At 46.1% G+C, this 20,917-nt stretch overlaps 1 long non-coding RNA gene across 1 annotated transcript in view; it reads right to left on the bottom strand.

Annotated features, from left to right (window-relative positions):
- Window positions 1-1,174: 1,174 nt before the first annotated feature.
- LOC144736186 (uncharacterized) overlaps window positions 1,175-20,917 on the bottom strand; it is a 31,138-nt gene continuing 11,395 nt past the window's right edge. The window contains exon 2 of the long non-coding RNA XR_013588725.1: window positions 1,175-1,716. This is a non-coding gene — a long non-coding RNA (uncharacterized LOC144736186). The remainder of the gene's footprint in view (window positions 1,717-20,917) is intronic.

Below are 20,917 nucleotides of genomic sequence, written 5' to 3'. Positions count from 1 at the left end.
CGCACCGCCTCCATCCGCAGCAAATCGCCACAAGGTAAGAACAGAAATGAGTGACGTCAAGATGGCCACACTGAATGGTGGGACATCACGATGGTCATGTTTCAAGGGGGACGTGACAGTGACCATGATGCATGGGGGACTTCATGGTGGCTATGTTGCATGGGTGATGTACCGTTCGACTTTTGCCGTTCTCTGGTCTCACACCGGCGAGACAAAGTCATAAAGAAGGTTGTCTCTGGTGCAGGCCAGTCAATTTCAAAGACTGCATATATTATCGGAGCATGTTTGTTTGCATATTTTTCCACAAGTATGTGTGGTAAATGCAGACTTGATGCCTTGCAAAAGGTATCTATTTGGTGTTTGAACATATTAACACCTGTTTTTGTGCCAGAAAGGGTAAAAGCTTTTATTTCATAAAATCCTTGGCATATCTGTGTTATATTTATCTAATTCATTAACCCCGTTGTCAAATCCAAGCAACCTAAGACGTCATCAAAGCTGCATATAGCTGGACATCGAACGAAGATGGTCACTGCATCGCACGTTTTCAGATGTGCTTCTGCAGTCATCTGGAATGCTCTTCTGACATTAGGAAGCCACTGGAGCGATGTTCTTTTAAATCTATAATTTTTGCGAACTTTTTAGTTTATTGTCCTTCCCCCTCACTTCTGATTAGCAGGGTTGCCGAAGCACGGTGCAAAATAAGTTCAACATACAGACATAACTGGTATTGGCCAAAACATCCAAATCCCCTGCAAACTCCTCAAATTGGCATCACACAGCAGACGTAATGGCAGCAGCGTCACCCCCATTCTCTATAAATCTGCAGGAACCTCCTGAAAAGGAATCTAAACAAATGATCACCGACAGCTGTTGTTGTTATTCTCTTGCCTGCAGCAATCCTGGCTCTCTTTGGCTCTCAAATGACCCACCGGGAGAAGCTGGAGCTTGTCGCCATACAGGAAGTATGGTACTTTGCGCTCCGCAACAGATCCCGGGGACCAAACAACGATGGATACGACGACCACGAACATCATTACATTCCGGTGAGACTCGCCACAAAGCCCCCACGCCGTGGGGGCTGTCACAGGCGCAGCGGTCGCGAGGTTCGTGGCTTCTTGTCATTGCACCTGAAGTACCAACCAACCAGAGACAGCACACATGCACTCTCTCACACACTTCACAATCAAGTTTATTTCACAAGCTAAGCCCATTGAGCTAATGAGCTTTTTTTAAGGGTGTCTCAGCCAGCAGACATCAGAGCATTCCACAATTACAGATTTAAGAAAACCAAACACTTAATAAAACAATTATTTCGTAAAATATAGTCAGTCTAAATGATTGTAATTTGGTGCAGGTCCAGCATGAGCACCTCCACTACCGCTATGAGGTGCTGAAGAAGATTGGGTACGGAGGTCAAGGCCAGGTGATCCGGTGCCTTGACCACATGAGGAACACCCTGGTGGCCGTGAAGATCTTGGTATCACCATTGAGGTAAGAATTCAGAGCGGTGTTGTCACAAGGACGACGTTGTTCAGTCCTTTGCTGTGGGCGGCCGTGTGATGAGGTGGTGACAACTCGTGCCTCACAGAGGGTCCCCGGTTCGACTCCTGACTCGGGTGCCCTCCTGCGTGGAGTTTGTATGTTCTCCTCCTGTTCTGGATCAGCTCACTCTTACATTACATAAATTCTTCATTTCACCTGGTAGATGCATTCCTGAAAAGTGCCGCGTTAAGGGAAAGCACATTAAGCAAACATAATATCCCCATATATAATGTAACGATAAAGTTTTGCAAGATATAATACACGCACACAGTGATATGAAGATACCAATAATGGAGGGTATGCTGTCACGTCACGTTATCATTCCGCATTCCGCCTACTGTATCATACCGCTCAGCCGTGCAGTTTCATAGCGGGCACATTCCACGTTATAATGGGCACTTTCTTGCATTAGAACAGATGCATTCCGGATTATAATGGGTGCGGTCCGCGTTATAACGGGAGCCTTCCACGTTATAATGGGCACGTTCCACGCAATAAAAGGCACGTTCCACGCTTTAATGAGGTTGTCCCATGTCATAACGGGCGCGTTCCGTGTTATAACATGTGCGTTCTGCGTTATAGCAGCTACATCATGGGACCTCCTTTGCCAGTACCAAAGATATACTGGCAAAGGAGGTCCCATGATGTAGCTGCTCACCCCGAGCTCTCATTCCTCTGTTAGTGTTTGTCTTTGTGCTGTACGCCTTTTGGCGTCCTCTGGTTTAACACCGTTTTGAGACTAGACTCAACAGAAAGCTGTCTAGTGTGGACCAATCAGTTTAAAAGACAATGCATATATTATCGGAGTGTTTTTTTTTTTGCATACTGACCACAAGTATTGTGGTTAATTCAGACATGATTCCTTGTAAAAGGTTTAAGTTTTTTTTTACATCTTAACACCTGTTTTGTTGCCAGGAAAAAGGGGAAAATCTATTCTCATATTTTGGTATTAGCAAAGGAGGTCCCATGATGTTCCACGTTATAATGCCTTGCTTTGTGAGAGCCACATTCAGTCACGAATCAGCTATGGCTCAGTCTCTAAAACGCAGGCTCAGCTCCAGCTCAGCCGTGGTTTGGCTCAGGCTTGAGCCACTCAGCTGCTGATAAAGATACACGAGTGGCTCAGCCGTGGCTTGGCTCAGCTCCTGGAAATCCTGAGTGTGGCTGGAGCCATGCTCGGAGTCGGCTCAATTCACACATTAGGGAATCACTACGTTAAGGCAGCACCCCAAACCCCCCTCTATCCCTTGCTTATTTGATCCTCTTCCCTATCCTTTCTGGAACCTTCCATGAGCGCGCTACTGGAACTCACAATGACATTACACTTGGGGAACGTATAATTATTTAATTCTGAATATAATTTGTTTCTGGTCATTCCTTAAGCAAGTCTAAGTCATGATTCATTTGTGGATTTTCTCTGCACAGCTCCAAGCGTGATAAATTTCAGAGAATGGAGATCAAGATGGCTCTGGCACTTCAGGGCAAGGACAGTGATGAGGACTACAACGTCGTCAAAGTCCTGAAATATTTTGACTTCAGAGGACACCACTGCATTGTCCTGGAGCTGTTGAAGTACGTACCATGTATTCCCACCGCCCCCACCCCCCCCCCCCCCCCCTTGGCGTGGTTAACTTCATTAGCTAAACAAAAACTATTTTATTTAGCAGGTAAAGCCCACTGCCCGATTAGTTATTTTTCACAAGCGGCCTGGCTACAAATTATAGCTCAAAAAAGTGGCTGATGTGGAAATGTATGGCAGCCAAATACTCTAAACACATGTTTCTAAATGTAGAGGGAAAAACCAGAGGACCCGGAGAAAAATCCACGTGACCAGGGGGCGAACATGCAAACTCAGAATATACATGCGTCAGGGTCAGGATCAAAGCCCCGATCTCTTCCACACCAGGGGGGGTGATAACATCACACCACCGGGGCTAGATGTTACTTCTGGGATTCCCGTGCCAACCTCGTATTGCGATACTGTGGAGCTGTCATGTGCCCCAGGTGCACTAGAGGCCACTCCTCTTTTCTCAATCAGCACCGCCCACTTTTATATAGCCACGCCTCCACTCGATCAGCAGGTTGGCTGCAGCGCAGTGGTGACGCTTGTGCCCCTCGGTGAAAATCCCTGAGTTTGATTCTCAACACGGACGCCTTTCTGCGTGGAGTTTGTATCTCCTAATAGAGAACTCCACCACCCGGAAACAGAGCCAATGAAAGCAAGTGGTCAGATGTGCTAGCTGATTCGGTTCAGCAAACCAATGACCTAAACCCACACGGAGCTATGACTCATATTAGTCGTGAATGTGCAAATAGAATATTAATATTGTCGTTATCATAATCCACGTAGTATTGCAGGGTATGACACTGACACTGCGTCGTTGTTGTAATTGTTGTTGTTGCTTCTGCCTCTTTCACAGGGAGAGCCTCCATGATGTGATTAAGGAAGCGGGGCTCCGGCAATTGCACATGGGGATGGTGAAAACTTACACCAGGGGCATCCTCAAGTTCCTTTGCCACACCAAGGCCAGGAGCATCATCCATGCGGACATCAAGCCAGTGAGTGGACACAGCATTCAGCGCGACTTTGTTCCGGAGTTGTGTCATTATTGGGGACTCGGACCATAGAGAAAACCGCCCACGTTGGTCACAGGGTCGATGTGTTAGCTCTGTCCGTCTATCTGGAAGGAGACAGGGTCACGTTACCTCTGGTGATGATCCGGTATGAATTAAACTGTCGTGTAGAGTCGTGTCGCTATTGGGGGACTCGCCACAGAGAAAACCAGCAATGTAGATCACAGCGTTGCCACAAACTTTGGCAAACACAAACCGGAGCTGAAAAGAATGATTTTCAAAACGTGCCAAACACGCGTTTGAACTGACAGGTGCCCATTGTCGGCTTCCATGCTGTGAATGGAAAACTTCCCAAATCGTCACTAAATCCTTGCGCCCTCGAGTGTGGTTTTTGGTTCGTAACTCGTTAACGGACAGCTGTGAGCAACTAGGATAAGTTGTCTATAGAGCCGCACCCTTTTACTTAGATGGTGCTTCAGAGAGCTTTACATGTGATGAGCCTCGACGAACATCGCTCGTCTTGACGCAGAAAACAGGGAATGTTGCACTTGACTAAAGGTTGACGACGGCGCTACGCCTCACCTAGTTCCCCTGTTTAGTATGTACTGTGGTACGTGATTGATCCACTGCTGGCTGAATGCTATTGGCGTAACCTTCGAGTGTGAATTCCTTCTGCCTCTCTTCCTTTAGGAAAATGTTCTAATCAAGGACACCGTGACCGGCACCATCAGGGTCACGGACTTTGGCACCAGCTTTTTTGTGAAACGTCAACGTGAGTAACCTCACCTGGGTGTGAGTTTCTGCGTGTGGGTGTGTCTGTGTACCAGTGTGTGTGCAAGTCTCTTAGTGTCTGTACATGTGACAGTGTGTGATAACGATGCTGTTCATGACATAGTGAGTACACACATACATACATATTTGTTGTTGTTGTGATTGTTGTGCAGCTCTGTATGCTGGTGGGACCAGGCCATTCCAATCTCCGGAGGTATTGCTGGGCTACAGATTGACCTGTGCAGTGGACATGTGGGCACTGGGCTGCACGGTGGCGGAGTTGGTGACCGGCAGGGAATTATTCCAGTCGGACAGCCGCGACGACCACCTCCCGTGCTGCATGGAGGTATTTTCAACTGGGCGTTCACCCACTCGTGATTCCCCCCTCCCCTTCCTTAAAGTTGTAAGGAGAGGGGGGGGGGCGATTGGGTACTTGGTGACCTGGCGAATGGCAGCCATCGTATGTTGTATGTGTGTACATGTGTGTGTCTTGTATGTGTGGGGGAAGCGGTGGTGCAGCGGTTAGCGTGCTCAGCTACAAACCCGGTAATGCGAGTTTGATTCCAAATCACGGCCAACATCAGTGAGGATTATCTGAACCGGTACTGGGCATCCCCGAGTTCGACTCAGCCTCAAATGAGTACCTGGTGCGGTGTGTACCTGCTTCAATATGGCCAACCATCCCCTCTCTGTGTGTACCACAGTCCTGGCCCTCAACAGGTGCCGCTGCTGTTGCTGCTGTTTCTACTCACTACTAAAAGCACTTGCCCCTACAGTTTGCTGCGCCTACACGGGTGACATTTGCCTTTATCTCAACCATGTGCAGATCCTCGGGTTGCCTCCAAGATGTATGATGGATGCAGCTCCTGACGGAATGCACTACTTTGGTGAGTTGAAGGGTGGGGCGAGCAACCGACCGGATTCAGTGTTAGGGTGTGGCCTGGAGCTGTTGGGGTGGCCATGGGGGGGGCCTCTTTGTATTTTCAATTCCTTGGGTGAGTGGGTGGGTAAATGGCTGTGTGGGAGAGTGGGTGGGTGGGTAAGTGGGTAGGTGGGCAAAGTGGTGGTTGGTGACTGTGTGTCTCTCCTGCTGTGCATGTCTCCTGCAGATCGTGTGGGCATGATGTTCTGCCCAGTCAAGAGAAGGGTGCCAGGGAGCTTGTCACTTCATGGGGCACTCAATAGCCACGACCCGGAGTTTGTTGATTTCGTCAGCTCCTGCCTGCGGTAAGAATCATCCCCCTCCCCCCTCCCCATGAGGATTTCCCCCACCAAGGTGATCAACGATCGCTCTCCTTCGATCACCAGGAAGATGTGGAGCTGAGTGAACCTGCCGATGACCAGTACCACCGGTGTTAAGATCGCCCTCTTTGGAGGCTCATTAAAGATTCTACTCGGCAGTGCGAGGCTCAGGGCATTTTTAGAGTACTGCGTATTGAAGGATTTCCGCTGCTACCACGACTACCGCTGCTGCCGTGCGTTCCTGGACCTCGTGGGAGAAGGGAAGGAACGTCAATGCTCTCACCACGCCTCATCATGTGCGCCGCGTGTGACCCCCGTGTGTCTCTCAACAGATGGGATCCGGATTGTCGCATGACGCCAGCGCAGGCGCTGGGTCACAGCTGGCTCCGGACCGCGGCCACCAGCACCACCAGCAACGCCACCACCACTGCTACTCCTGGCAGTGTACAGTGTTTTGGAGCTGCTGAGCGACGGTAAGCCACGATCTGCTTGTCAAATATTCAAGACAGTCCATAGGGAGGTGTGGAGCCCGGGGCAAGTCACAATTAAACCGGAAGTATTACTAATAATACAGGTTTGTTTCGGTTAGATCGCGTAGATATACGTGTGTTGTTAAACCCACCATCACCCACCACAGCCAATTAATAAGGTGTATCATCTTCTTGGTTCTTTCGGTAAAGTCACGTAGAAGGGAAGTAATAAAATAATACAAATAAAACATACTAAAATAATTCTCACGACGTTTCGGCCACAACGCAAGCAGCCGTCCTCAGGTGAAGATCAGGTCTGTCGGGGAGACAGCGTCTGAATCATGTAAACAAAATGTGACAATTAGTTACTAGATCAGCACACCAGTGTGTTGGAAAGTAAACCCACCACATTTACAATTCGAGTACAACATTTTGCCGGGGAGAATTGTGGAGAAATGTGATGTCATCATTTGTGAGCCAATCTGGTACGAAAGCCTACGTGTTAAAAAGACATTACGTCTGACACCGTGACATCGAAGCACAGGGCCGCCAGAAGCACGGTGCCCGGGGCGGTTTCCCCAGTACACCGTACCCGGCTCTATATTGATTACTACTACCCTGATTTAGCCAGCATGAGCCTCACTCAGTCTCAAGACTCTTTTTAATTAGAGTCCTGCCAAGTTGTTTGCAGTACAGAACAAATTTGCTTTTGTTACTGCTGCTATGCGATTCCTATTGAGTGATTTGGGGGTTCAATTTCTAACACTGCCGAGGATGTCCATCCAACACTGGTTGTGTGGCGTGTGTGTCAGGGTTCGGTTACGTGGAGGAAAATGCCAAACCCCAAGGAATGAAAGTTACATTTTAATGTACAATTTCATTGAGGGACTGTGTGTTGTCTTGGTGAGGTCTGGGGCTGTTTTTGTTGATGTTTTGCTGCCTTGCCCAAGTTTGTATTTAGTGTTGAAAAACTGGCAGGATTTTACGTACTTTGTGCTTATATGCTGAATTATTTTGTGACTTTCTTACATATTTACACGTTGCACTCATTTTCTTATGTTTGTTGTTGTAACTTGCTGACCTTGTGCCTCGACTGCATATCTGTGAAAGAAGAGCTTCATAGCTTATCGGATTCCTCTTCATCCAGTCTAAATAACACTGGTCAACAAAAAAAACATGTTTTTCTGGCCTGGACTTTTGCAGCTGTTTTAGACTAATTTCAGTATGCTGATTCCAAATCTTATCTCAGATTTGCTCGATCACATCTCATTTTTATGCTATCGGCATACCCCATTTTCATTGCTTTTATCTGAAATTAACTCTGTCACTTATGATTGCAAGTTGTTGCGAGTCAGTGACTGCTTTAGTGTTAAAATATGGTGCTGTATTTTTAGGATAGTGTGTTTATAATATCATTTTATGTAGATATCCACATTTATTTAATATTTTTCTTCTGCAGTTTTTATTGAAAGTGCAATATTTGAGATCTCAAAAACCTGATGTGATAGACAAAAACTGAAGCCAGATTTGGAATCAGCACCCCAAAATTACCTTAAACCCGTTGGAATACCTTATGCCAGAAAAAGTGTTGACCAGTGTAATTTTCCACATTCCACACGGAGAAAGTGGCCCAAGTTTGGGCATCAAACCCAGGTCCCTCTGACTGAGTTCCAGCCCTGCCGCCTGCAAACGAACACATGTACAGTTCAAACCCCACGTGTACATTCGGTTATATACAGATGTATTTTTATAATTGGTTTCTGGGTGAGGACAAATAATGAAGCAGCCATATATTTGCCATGTAGCCTTTCATCCAGTGTGATATCGCAAGACTAATGCCCATTTTGTAACCAGACCCACGATGGGCAAAGGTATGCTGTGTTACTGCAGCATCGTTATTAACCTGGTTAATCTATCTCCGCACGATGGTGGGGGGGGGGGTGGGGGGAGTGCAATCTCTGCTGTAGCAGGAAGTTGGAACGGTGTCGTGCGCATCTCTTTACAGAGCGGAGCCGGCGCTGCCCCCATCCTCCGCGCTTGCCCAGGCCTCTAAATGGCTGACGGTTGTTGTGGAGGAAGAGGACACTCCGGTGGAGGAGCTGTTGGTGCAGGAGGAGGAGACCCTGGTGGAGGAGCTGGTGGTGCAGGAGGAGGAGACCCTGGTGGAGGAGCTGTTGATGCAGGAGGAGGAGACCCTGGTGGAGGAGCTGTTGGTGCAGGAGGAGGAGACCCTGGTGGAGGCGTTGGTGGTGCAGGAGGAGGAGACCCTGGTGGAGGAGCTGGTGGTGCAGGAGGAGGAGACCCTGGTGGAGGAGCTGGTGGTGCAGGAGGAGGAGACCCTGGTGGAGGAGCTGGTGGTGCAGGAGGAGGAGACCATGGTGGAAGAGCTGATGGTGCAGGAAGAAGAGATGAGGGGGGAGACAGAGGAGGTATGGACGAAGGAGCAGGAGGAGGAGATGGTGGTGCAGGTGGAGGAGACATTGGTGGAGAAGATGGTGGAGAAGGAGATGACAAGGAAAGAGGATCAGGTGATGGTGATGCAGGAGGAGAAGAGGAAGCGAGGGAGTCTGGCCCGCATAGCGAGAACCATCCGTTCACTCCTCCGACGCGTGCTGCTGTGTGGTGGCCGGTCCACCACACAGTAGAGGTGGTGGCCGGTCCACCACACAGTAGAGGTGGTGGTGGTGGTGGTCACGGATCGTTGTGAACCACGACCACTATCACCATACCCACCACACACACCCTGCACCCATTCACCCCCCTGTAATACCCACCACACCACACACACCCTGCACCCACCCACCCCATGATGCCACCCCCACCACATTCCACAGGTTTTGGGTTATTTCAGGGATAAGGGGTTTAGAGGTTTCGGGATTTCGAGGGTTATAGGGTTTAGGTGTTGAGAGTGTCAGGGGTTTAGGGGATTCGAGAGTTAGAGGTTTAGAGGGTTAGGGTTTTCAGGGTAAAGGGGGTTCAGAGGGTTAGGGGTTTATAGGGTTTTGGGTTTACAGTGAGGGAAAAAAGTATTTGATCCCCTGCTGAGTTTGTACGTTTGCCCACTGACAAAGAAATGATCAGTCAATAATTTTAATGGTAGGTTTATTTGAACAGTGAAAGACAGAATAACAACAACAAAATCCAGAAAAACGCATGTCAAAAATGTTATAACTTGATTTGCATTTTAATGAGGGAAATAAGTATTTGACCCCTCTGCAAAACATGACTTAGTACTTGGTGGCAAAATCCTTGTTGGCAATCACAGAGGTCAGACGTTTCTTGTAGTTGGCCACCAGGTTTGCACAAATCTCAGGAGGGATTTTGTCCCACTCCTCTTTGCAGATATTCTCCAAGTCTTCTTGGTTCTTTCGGTAAAGTCACATAGAAGGGAAATAATAAAATAATAAAAATAAAACATAATAAACCAATTCTCACGACGTTTCGGCCACAACCTAAGCAGCCGTCCTCAGGTGAAAACCAGGTCTGTCGAGGCGACAGCGCCTGAATGAAACAGCACACGTGCTTGGAGCATATATAAGCTGGGTTGGAAGGGGGGAAAAGGGCGCCTTGACAAAAGAATATGCATATCAATAGCAATTTAGCATATTTATGGGAAATGCAGGTATGTGATTAGTACTACTTATGCCCGTGCATTATGCAGGATTAGCAGCATCAAAGGGAGGGGATAGGGGTAGCATTAATAAAGGGAAGGAGTGTTAATAGTATGTATCTGCAGTAACTAAAACCACCACGTAAACAACTAAAGTATAAACTACATAGTATCATCAGTATACTAAATATACTCTACAATAAGCTGAGTTACTAACAGTAAGTAATACATTACAATTCTATGTCGTAAAAAATATATAATATGCTTCCATCTAAACTTTATTCTCTTACATCACACGAGTCTACACCGTACTATATACTGCCATAGACAAACCCAACATTAAATTACATACTGTATTGCTATAAACCACCTTATACATTGTAATATTACACTATGTATTATTCTACCCACCCTAATGTATATCACACTGCTGTATATTGACTATACAATTACGATACTATATATTACTTTGTACATTGTATTAAGCATATAAATGTTATACTATTTGTTATTATACACTGTACCATTGACCGTCGTGTGAAAGATACTAAGAGGAAGCAACAAAATATGTCAATGGGTGAGTAGTGTGGGAAACTTGCAGCGGAGCAAAGAATCCATTCCCTGCGGAGAATACAATGCCAGTGAGTGGAACGCGGTCTGAAAGTCACCGTAAACGTGAACACAATCAGTTAAGATCTGAAATGGTTTATTACGTCCTTCCAATGATTGCTAAGCCAGAATCCATCTTCTCGGTTGAAATTGTCTCTGTGTTTGTATATGTGGATCGCCTCATGAACGAATCTCTCATGGTAGCCAGATGGCTTGCAGAGAACCTCTGTCTTGGAGAAGTCAATATCATGTGAGCCCACTGAATTGTAACAGTGATCTGCCACGGCTGAGGTGTTTGTCCTACCGTGTTTCAGGACTGTTTTATGTTCACGGATGCGGTCCGAGACATGTCGTTTGGTTTCTCCAATGTAACTGCTACCACAGAAGCAACTTAGTTTGTAGACGCCAGGGTACTGTATGTCTGGAACCACATCTTTTACAGACGGGACCAGATCACGGATTTTATGTACTGTGTTGATTTGGACCTGGATCTTGTGTTTTATCAGGATTTTGGAGATCTTTTTTGTGACCCCAGCAATGTACGGTAAGGTGATGGTCTTGAAAGGCTCCTCAACAGGATCCTTCTTGATGGTTGGAGTGATGGCTTTACGGATTGTGTAGTCGGAGTAACCATTAGCCTGAAGAGCTTGGCGTACGTGTTTGAGTTCACTGGCAATGTGTTCCTGGTCGGATATGCATTGGGCTCTATGGTATAGAGTCTTGATGAGGGAATTCTTCTGGGATGGATGGTGGTGGGAATCCGGTTTTAGGGAAGCATCCGTATGGGTGCTTTCCTGTAGACAGAGTGGCTCATTGAACCATCAGGTCTCATTTTAATTAGGACATCCAAAAAGGGTAGCTTGCCATCTTTTTCGACTTCCATGGTGAATCTGATGGCTGGGTGTATGGAATTGATGTAGTCGAGAAATTGGTCTAGAGCAGGCCGGCCATGTGGCCAGATGACAAAAGTGTCATCTACGTACCTCTTCCATAAGGTCGGGCATAGAGTGGCAGTCTGGATGGCGTCAGTCTCAAATTTCTCCATGAACACGTTGGCTACAACCGGAGATAGGGGGGAGCCCATTGGGGTGCCCTCAGTTTGCTTGTAGAAAGTTCCATTCCAGGTGAAGTATGTATTGGTTAAGCAGTGTCTCACCAGGGGGGGTACCCCAGCATTCAGTCATTGATGAACCAAGTCTTCAATTATTGCGATGGTGTCAGGTACAGGAACTTTGGTGAATAAGTAAACCACATCAAAACTGACAAGCAGGTCGTCTGGGGACAGGGAAATCCCCTTGATTGTCGATACCAGGTCAGTAGAGTTTAGTACCGCAGAGGTGGGTTTTCCAGTGAAAGGCCGTAGGATTTCAGACGAAAAACGAGCCAGTTTGTAGGTGGGGGAGTTGATAGTAGAGACAATGGGACGAAGAGGTGTATCTTCTTTACGTATATTTGGCAAGCCGTATAATCTTGGTGGCCTGGCTGCAGAAGGTTTCAACGAGAACTGTTTGGTCTGATCAATTAATGCGGTTGACGCAGAAATGATTTTGTTGGTTTTAGAGACGAGGCTGTTGGTGGGGTCTCTTTTTATTTTTGTATAGCTGCCATCGTTGAGTAGTTCTTGAATTTTGTTGTTGTATTCTATTTTGTCCATGATGACAGTGGCATTGCCTTTATCGGCTGAGAGGATGACAATGTCATCCCTCTTTTTTAATTGAGCTAATTCAAAACGCTCATCTTTGCTGATGTTGCTAGCTGGCATCTTAGCGTTTTTGAGGGTTGCAGAGATTTCAGATCTTGCTACGTCTGCAGCGATGTGACTCAGGCCCTTGAGAGCTACATCTACTCTAGCAATTATATCATTAACTGGTATGTGTCTAGGTGTGACTGCAAAGTTTAGTCCTTTAGCTAAAACGGATTTCAGACCTTCAGAAATAGAACTGTTACTGCGATTAATTACGACTTTGTTAACGTCTAACTTTTCAATGTGTGGGTCCGGTCTCTTGTTTGAGAGGCGGTTGAATTTGGAAATCAAGTTGTCCTTACATTTGGTCGACATAGCGGCAGCTGAAGAGGCAGTCATTTTGTCTACATATTCCCAATCCTATGTGGACATTGTTGCACTCAAAGATAAGTGTGATTTGTAGAGTGTCTTGTCTAACTGATCTAGATCGGTGCACGTAAGTCTGATTTTCTCTGAGATAATGCTAAACGAATTCTATCTAGAACTAGCTTAGCTCTTATCTCAGAGAAAATCAGACTTACGCGCACCGATCTAGATCAGTTAGACAAGACACTCTACAAATCACACTTATCTTTGAGTGCAACAATGTCCACATCGGATTGGGAACATGTAGACAAAATGACTGCCTCTTCAGCTGCCGCTATGTCGACCAAATGTAAGGACAACTTGATTTCCAAATTCAACCGCCTCTCAAACAAGAGACCGGACCCACACATTGAAAAGCTAGACGTTAATAAAGTCGTAATTAATCGCAATAACAGTTCTATTTCTGAAGGTCTGAAATCCGTTTTAGCTAAAGGACTGAACTTTGCAGTCACACCTAGACACATACCAGTTAATGATATAATTGCTAGAGTAGATGTAGCTCTCAAGGGCCTGAGTCACATCGCTGCAGACGTAGCAAGATCTGAAATCTCTGCAACCCTCAAAAACGCTAAGATGCCAGCTAGCAACATCAGCAAAGATGAGCGTTTTTAATTAGCTCAATTAAAAAAGAGGGATGACATTGTCATCCTCTCAGCCGACAAAGGCAATGCCACTGTCATCATGGACAAAATAGAATACAACAACAAAATTCAAGAACTACTCAACGATGGCAGCTATACAAAAATAAAAAGAGACCCCACCAACAGCCTCGTCTCTAAAACCAACAAAAGCATTTCTGCTTCAACCGCATTAATTGATCAGACCAAACAGTTCTCGTTGAAACCTTGTGCAGCCAGGCCACCAAGATTATACGGCTTGCCAAAGATACATAAAGAAGATACACCTCTTCGTCCCATTGTCTCTACTATCAACTCCCCCACCTACAAACTGGCTCGTTTTTTGTCTGAAATCCTACGGCCTTTCACTGGAAAAACCACCTCTGCGGTACTAAACTCTACTGACCTGGTATCGACAATCAAGGGGATTTCCCTGTCCCCAGATGACCTGCTTGTCAGTTTTGATGTGGTTTCCTTATTCACCAAAGTTCCTGTACCTGACACCATCGCAATCATTGAAGACTTGGTTCATCAAGGACTGAACGCTGGGGTACCCCCCCTGGTGAGACACTGCTTAACCAATACATACTTCACCTGGAATGGAACTTTCTACAAGCAAACTGAGGGCACCCCAATGGCCCCCCCCTATCTCCGGTTGTAGCCAATGTGTTCATGGAGAAATTTGAGACTGACGCCATCCAGACTGCCACTCTACGCCTGACCTTATGGAAGAGGTACGTAGATGACACTTTTGTCATCTGGCCACATGGCCGGCCTGCTCTAGACCAATTTCTCGACCACATCAATTCCATACACCCAGCCATCAGATTCACCATGGAAGTCGAAAAAGATGGCAAGCTACCCTTTTTGGATGTCCTAATTAAAAGGAGACCTGATGGTTCAATGAGCCAGTCTACAGGAAAGCCACCCATAGGGATGCTTACCTAAAACCGGATTCCCACCACCATCCATCCAAGAAGAATTCCCTCATCAAGACTCTATACCATAGAGCCCAATGCATATCCGACCAGGAACACATTGCCAGTGAACTCAAACACGTACGCCAAGCTCTTAAGGCTAATGGTTACTCCGACTACACAATCCGCAAAGCCATCACTCCAACCATCAAGAAGGATCCTGTTGAGGAGGCTTTCAAGACCATCACCTTACCCTACATTGCTGGGGTCACAAAAAAGATCTCCAAAATCCTGATAAAACACAAGATCCAGGTCCGATTCAACACAGTACATAAAATCCGTGATCTGGTCCCGTCTGTAAAATATGTGGTTCCAGACATACAGTACCCTGGCGTCTACAAACTAAGTTGCCTCTGTTGTAGCAGTTACATTGGAGAAACCAAACGACATGTCTCGGACCGCATCCGTGAACATAAAGCAGACTTGAAACACGGTAGGACAAACACCTCAGCCGTGGCAAATCACTGTTACAATTCAGTGGGCTCACATGATATTGACTTCTCCAAGACAGAGGGTCTCTGCAAGCCATCTGGCTACCATGAGAGATTCGTTCATGAGGCGATCCACATACACAAACACAGAGACAATTTCAACCGAGAAGATGGATTCTGGCTTAGCAATCATTGGAAGGACGTAATAAACCATTTCGGATCTTAACTGATTGTGTTCACGTTTACGGTGACTTTCAGACCGCGTTCCACTCACTGGCATTGTATTCTCCGCAGGGAATGGATTCTTTGCTCCGCTGCAAGTTTCCTACACCTACTCACCCATTGACATATTTCGTTGCTTCCTCTTAGTATCTTTCACACGACGGTCAATGGTACAGTGTATAATAACAAATAGTATAACATTTATATGCTTAATACAATGTACAAAGTAATATATAGTATCGTAATTGTATAGTCAATATACAGCAGTGTGATATACATTAGGGTGGGTAGAATAATACAGTGTAATATTACAATGTATAAGGTGGTTTATAGCAATACAGTATGTAATTTAATGTTGCGTTTGTCTATGGCAGTATATAGTACGGTGTAGACTCGTGTGATGTAAGAGAATAAAGTTTAGATGGAAGCATATTATATATTTTTTACGACGTAGAATTGTAATGTATTACTTACTGTTAGTAACTCAGCTTATTGTAGAGTATATTTAGTATCTTCTTAGGTTTTTTCCGGTAAAGTCACGTAGAAAGTAAAATAAAATAAAAACAAAAATCACGACGTTTCGTGATTTTACGTGATTCGACGTGACTTTACCGAAAAAACCTAAGAAGATGATTCCTTGCAGTCACGAAAGCTTCAAATCTATATTTAGTATACTGATGATACTATGTAGTTTATACTTTAGTTGTTTACGTGGTGGTTTTAGTTACTGCAGCTACATACTATTAACACTCCTTCCCTTTATTAATGCTACCCCTATCCCCTCCCTTTGATGCTGCTAATCCTTCATAATGCACGGACATAAGTAGAACTATTCACATACCTGCATTTCCCATATCCCCTCCCTTTGATGCTGCTAATCCTGCATAATGCACGGGCATAAGTATTACTAATCACATACCTGCATTTCCCATAAATATGCTAAATTCCTCTTGATATGCATATTCTTTTGTCAAGGCGCCCTTTTCCCCCCTTCCAACCCAGCTTATATATGCTATAAGCACGTGTGCTGTTTCATTCAGACGCTGTCGCCTCGACAGACCTGGTTTTCACCTGAGGACGGCTGCTTGCGTTGTGGCCGAAACGTCGTGAGAATTGTTTTATTATGTTTTATTTTTATTATTTTATTACTTCCCTTCTACGTGACTTTACCGAAAGAACCAAGAATATGAATCCCTGCAGTCACGAAAGCTTTAAATCGAAAAATTCTCCAAGTCATTAAGGTTTCGAGGCTGACGTTTGGCAACTCAAACCTTCAGCTCCCTCCACAGATTTTCTATGGGATTAAGGTCTGGAGGCTGGCTAGGCCAGTCCAGGACCTTAATGTGCTTCTTCTTGAGCCACTCCTTTGTTGCCTTGGCCATGTGTTTTGGGTCATTGTCATGCTGGAATACCCATCCACGACCCATTTTCAATGCCCTGGCTGAGGGAAGGAGGTTCTCACCCAAGATTTGATGGTACATGGCCCCGTCCATCGTCCCTTTGATGCGGTGAAGTTGTCCTGTCCCCTTAGCAGAAAAACACTCCCAAAGAATAATGTTTCCACCTCCATGTTTGATGGTGGGGATGGTGTTCTTGGGGTCATAGGCAGCATTCCTCCTCCTCCAAACACGGCGAATTGAGTTGATGCCAAAGAGCTCCATTTTGGTCTCATCTGACCACAACACTTTCACCCAGTTGTCCTCTGAATCATTCAGATGTTCATTGGCAAACTTCAGACGGGCATGTATATGTGCTTTCTTGAGCAGGGGGACCTTGCGGGCGCTGCAGGATTTCAGTCCTTCACGGCGTAGTGTGTTACCAACTGTTTTCTTGATGACTATGGTCCCAGCTGCCTTGAGATCATTGACAAGATCCTCCTGTGTAGTTCTCACCTCCACGAGGTGAGATCTTGCATGGAGCCCCAGGCCGAGGGAGATTGACAGTTATTTTGTGTTTCTTCCATTTGCGAATAATCGCACCAACTGTTGTCACCTCATCGCCAAGCTGCTTGGCGATGGTCTTGTAGCCCATTCCAGCCTTGTGTAGATCTACAATCTTGTCCCTGACATCCTTGGAGAGCTCTTTAGTCTTGGCCTTGGTGGATAGTTTGGAATCTGATTGATTTCTTCTGTGAACAGGTGTCTTTTATACAGGTAACAAGCTGAGATTAGGAGCACTCCCTTTAAGAGTGTGCTCTTAATCTCAGCTCGTTACCTGTATAAAAGACACCTGGGAGCCAGAAATCTTTCTGATTGAGAGGGGGTCAAATACTTATTGCCCTCATTAAATGCAAATCAATGTATAACATTTTTGACATGCGTTGTTCTGGATTTTGTTGTTGTTATTCTGTCTCTCACTGTTCAAATAAACCTACCATTAAAATTATAGACTGATAATTTCGTTGTCAGTGGGCAAACGTACAAAATCAGCAGGGGATCAAATACTTTTTTCCCTCACTGTAAGGGTTTAGGTTAAGGGTTCAGTGGGTTAGAGGTTTGGGGGTTTATGGGTTAGGATTTTAGAGGGTGATGGGTTTAGACCGTTATGGTTTTAAGGGTAAAGGGGTTTTGAGGGTTGGGTTTTAGAGGGTTACAGTTTAGAAGGATATGGGTTTAAAGGGTTCTCGGTTTAGATAATTAGGTGTTTAGAGGATTTATGGGGTTTGATTGTTAAAGGGTTAGTGGTTTAGAGGGTTAGGAGTTTATAAGGTTATGGGCTTAGGGGTTTAGAGGTTTTGGGTGTTTCAAGGGTTATGATGTTTCGGGGTTGAGTATGTTAGAGGTTGAGGGGTTTAGAGGGTTAGGGTTTTCGGTGTATTTGGGTTAGGATTTAAAAGGGTGAGTTTAGACGGATATGGTTTTAAGGATAAAGGGGGTGAGTTTAGACGGATATGGTTTTAAGGGTAAAGGGGTTGAGTTTAGAAGGTTATGGGTTTAGAGGGTTTGGGGTTTAGAGAGTTGGGTGTTTAGAGGTTTAGAGGGTTCATGGTTTTTGATTGCTCGGTGTATTGGTTTACAAGGTTAGGAGTTTTAGAAAGTTATGGGTTTAGAGGTTTTGATGTTTAGTGGATTACGGTTTTACAGGTTTAGGGGTTTCGACGGTTTGGGGTTTATAAGGTTAAGGGTTTAGGCAGTTAAGAGTGTTGGGGGTTTATGGGTTGCCGTTTTATAGGGTGAGGTGTTTAGACGGTTGGGGTCTTAAGGGGAAAGTCCTTCAGAGGATGTGGTGTTTAGAGGGTTAGAGTTTAGAACGTTTTGAGTTGAGGGTTTAGAGAGTTACATGTTTAGAGGTTTATAGGTTTTAGAGGGTTAGGGGTTTAGAGAGTTACGTGTTTAGAGGTTTATGGGTTTCAATTGTTGGATGTTGAATGGTTTAGATGGTTAGAAGTTGAGGAGGTTATAAGGGTATGTGTTTAGGGGTTTAGAGGTATCGGGGTTTCAAGGGTTAGTGATTTACAGTGTTAGGGGTTTAGTGGTTTGAGAGTTGAGGGTTAACACCTAGACTTTCACAACTAATATTGTCCGTAATAAAGTGGGTTTTTTTCGTTAGTCTCCAACACTTAATGGCACTTTTTGTTGATGTGACAAATTTTACTAATTGGCTGTTGCGGGTGGTGGTTGGTTTAACGACACGTTTATATTTACATAATCTAACAAAAAAACCCTTTATGGGTTTAGAGGGTTACGGGTTTAGTGGATTATGTGTTTAGAGGGTTAGCATTTTAGGGGCATAGGTGTTTTAAGGGTTATGCGTCTAGAGGGTTCGTTCTTTAGAGGGTTGGGGTTTAAATGTGTTGGGATTAGGTTACGGATTTATGGCTTTAGAAGGTTAGGGTTTCAAGGTTTAGAGGGTTAGGGATTCAGAGGGTTTATAGGGTTTGGTTATTAATGGCTTAGACGGTTAGGGTTAAAAGAATAAGGGGTTTAGAGAGTGAGGGTTTTGGTGGATTAGGGTTTTAAGGGTAAAGGGGTTGAGGGTTAGGGGTATAGGAATTTAGAGGGTTAGGGGTTGAGATGGTTAGGGTTTTGGGGGTTTAGAGGTTAAGCTTTTAGAGGGCGAGGGGTTTAAAGATTAGGGTTGTAAGGGTAAAGGGGTTGAGAGGGTTAGCGGTTTAGATGGTTATGGATTTAGATAGTTAGGGGTTTAGAGGGTTTTAATTGTTCGAGGTTTAGTGGTTAAGGTCTCTGTGCGAGTCCAACAGGTTTGTATGAGTCTATGGTAAGATAAAAAGAGTTCAGTTTAATTTGTATATTTCGAAACAGTTTGTTTACCTTTCCTGTGATGTTTTTGTATTGTATTTTTGTTGTTATTTTCTGACCCACCCGATTGGACGTCTGTGAAAACAGATCGTTATAGCTCATCAGATTGATCCAGTATGAATAAATATTCAAATTCTAATTCTATTGACCTCTGTGCGAATATATGGATTTCTGTGTGAGTTTTTGGGCCTTTGAGTGTATGGATCTCTGTGCGAGGCGATGGGTCTCTGTGCATGTCTATCGGTCTCTGTGAGTATGGGGTCGCTGTGTGAGTCTGAGTGTCTGTAGGAATGTATGGGTCTCTGTTGGAGTCTATGGGTTTCTGGGTATGGTTGTTTGTGCGAGTCTTACATGTGTAATGCGGGCGTAAGCGACCTTCCGGATGTGACGTCACGGGGGGTGGAGTCATGTGACGTGGGTGGAAGGTTCGGGTCCTTAAGCGGGTAAACCGGAAGGGGAAGTCAGTCGGGGTGTGAGCGGAAAAGAGTGAGGCCACGCGGGCGGGTGAGAAGAGGGGGGGGCACCGACGGCTATCGGGAGCCAACCCCGAAGACAAGAGGAAGCTGCGGAGTGGTGTGCAGCTGCAGAGGAGACAGCCAGAAGGGCTGCGTGTTAGAGGCAGCGGTGTGGCTGCCAGGAGGAGCTGCGGAGAGAGAGAGAGACAGCACGAGGCTGTCAGGGCTGCGGAAGGAGAGAGGGAGACAGCACGAGGCTGTCAGAGCTGTGGAGAGAGAGGAGTTGCAGCGAGTACAGCCAAGGGGGGCTGTGTGAGAGAAACAGCAGCGGGGCTGCTGTTGTGGATCGGGCCGACATTGGAGTCAGCACCGTGGAGAAGCTACAGAGTAAAGACAGCCGTGTGGGTGTACAGCACGAACCGAATAAAGGACACTGAGCCAGACATCGTGGTCCAGTCGTTTATTACACTGGTGTCGGAAGTGCAACGGCATGTCGAAACAAGTGAGGAAGAAAGTTAATCCGGCGCCTGCATCGGCTTCTTCGTCCGACGACGACGAACTCCCTCCAACCACGGATCCTGTTGGGGTGGTGGAGGAGAGCCCGGCTGAGGCGACCACGGGAACGGGAGTGGAGGATGTTGGCGCGGTGGCGGGTCCGTCGACATCATCAGACGCGGATCAACGATGGCAAGCGATGGCGGTACAACTGGAGGCACTTAAGGACGTCCTGGCGCATCTATGCCATCTCGTCGCGCCAGGGACGATGGATGATGCAATTGGTGCTCCGCGGGCCGCCACGTTGCCTGTCCTGCCGCCGCCATTGCCCACGCGGCAAGAGGCCGCCATTTTGCGCGCTCCGTGGCGCCAAACCGCCATCTTGGCCACGCCGCGGGCCGACGCCATTTTGAATTTGCCATCACAACCACCACCATTGGAAGACGGCGGGAAGAGGAGTCGGAGTCGCCACCTTACAACGGTTAAAGAATTTTCCGTCGGTGGGGACTGGAGCGCGTTCGCCTGCCGCT

This window comes from Lampetra planeri, chromosome 59, assembly GCF_965212315.1.
Source record: "Lampetra planeri chromosome 59, kcLamPlan1.2.h2, whole genome shotgun sequence".
Lineage (NCBI taxonomy): Eukaryota > Metazoa > Chordata > Hyperoartia > Petromyzontiformes > Petromyzontidae > Lampetra > Lampetra planeri.
Note: the sequence above shows the minus strand (reverse complement) of the source record. Positions and strands in the feature narration are given on the sequence as shown.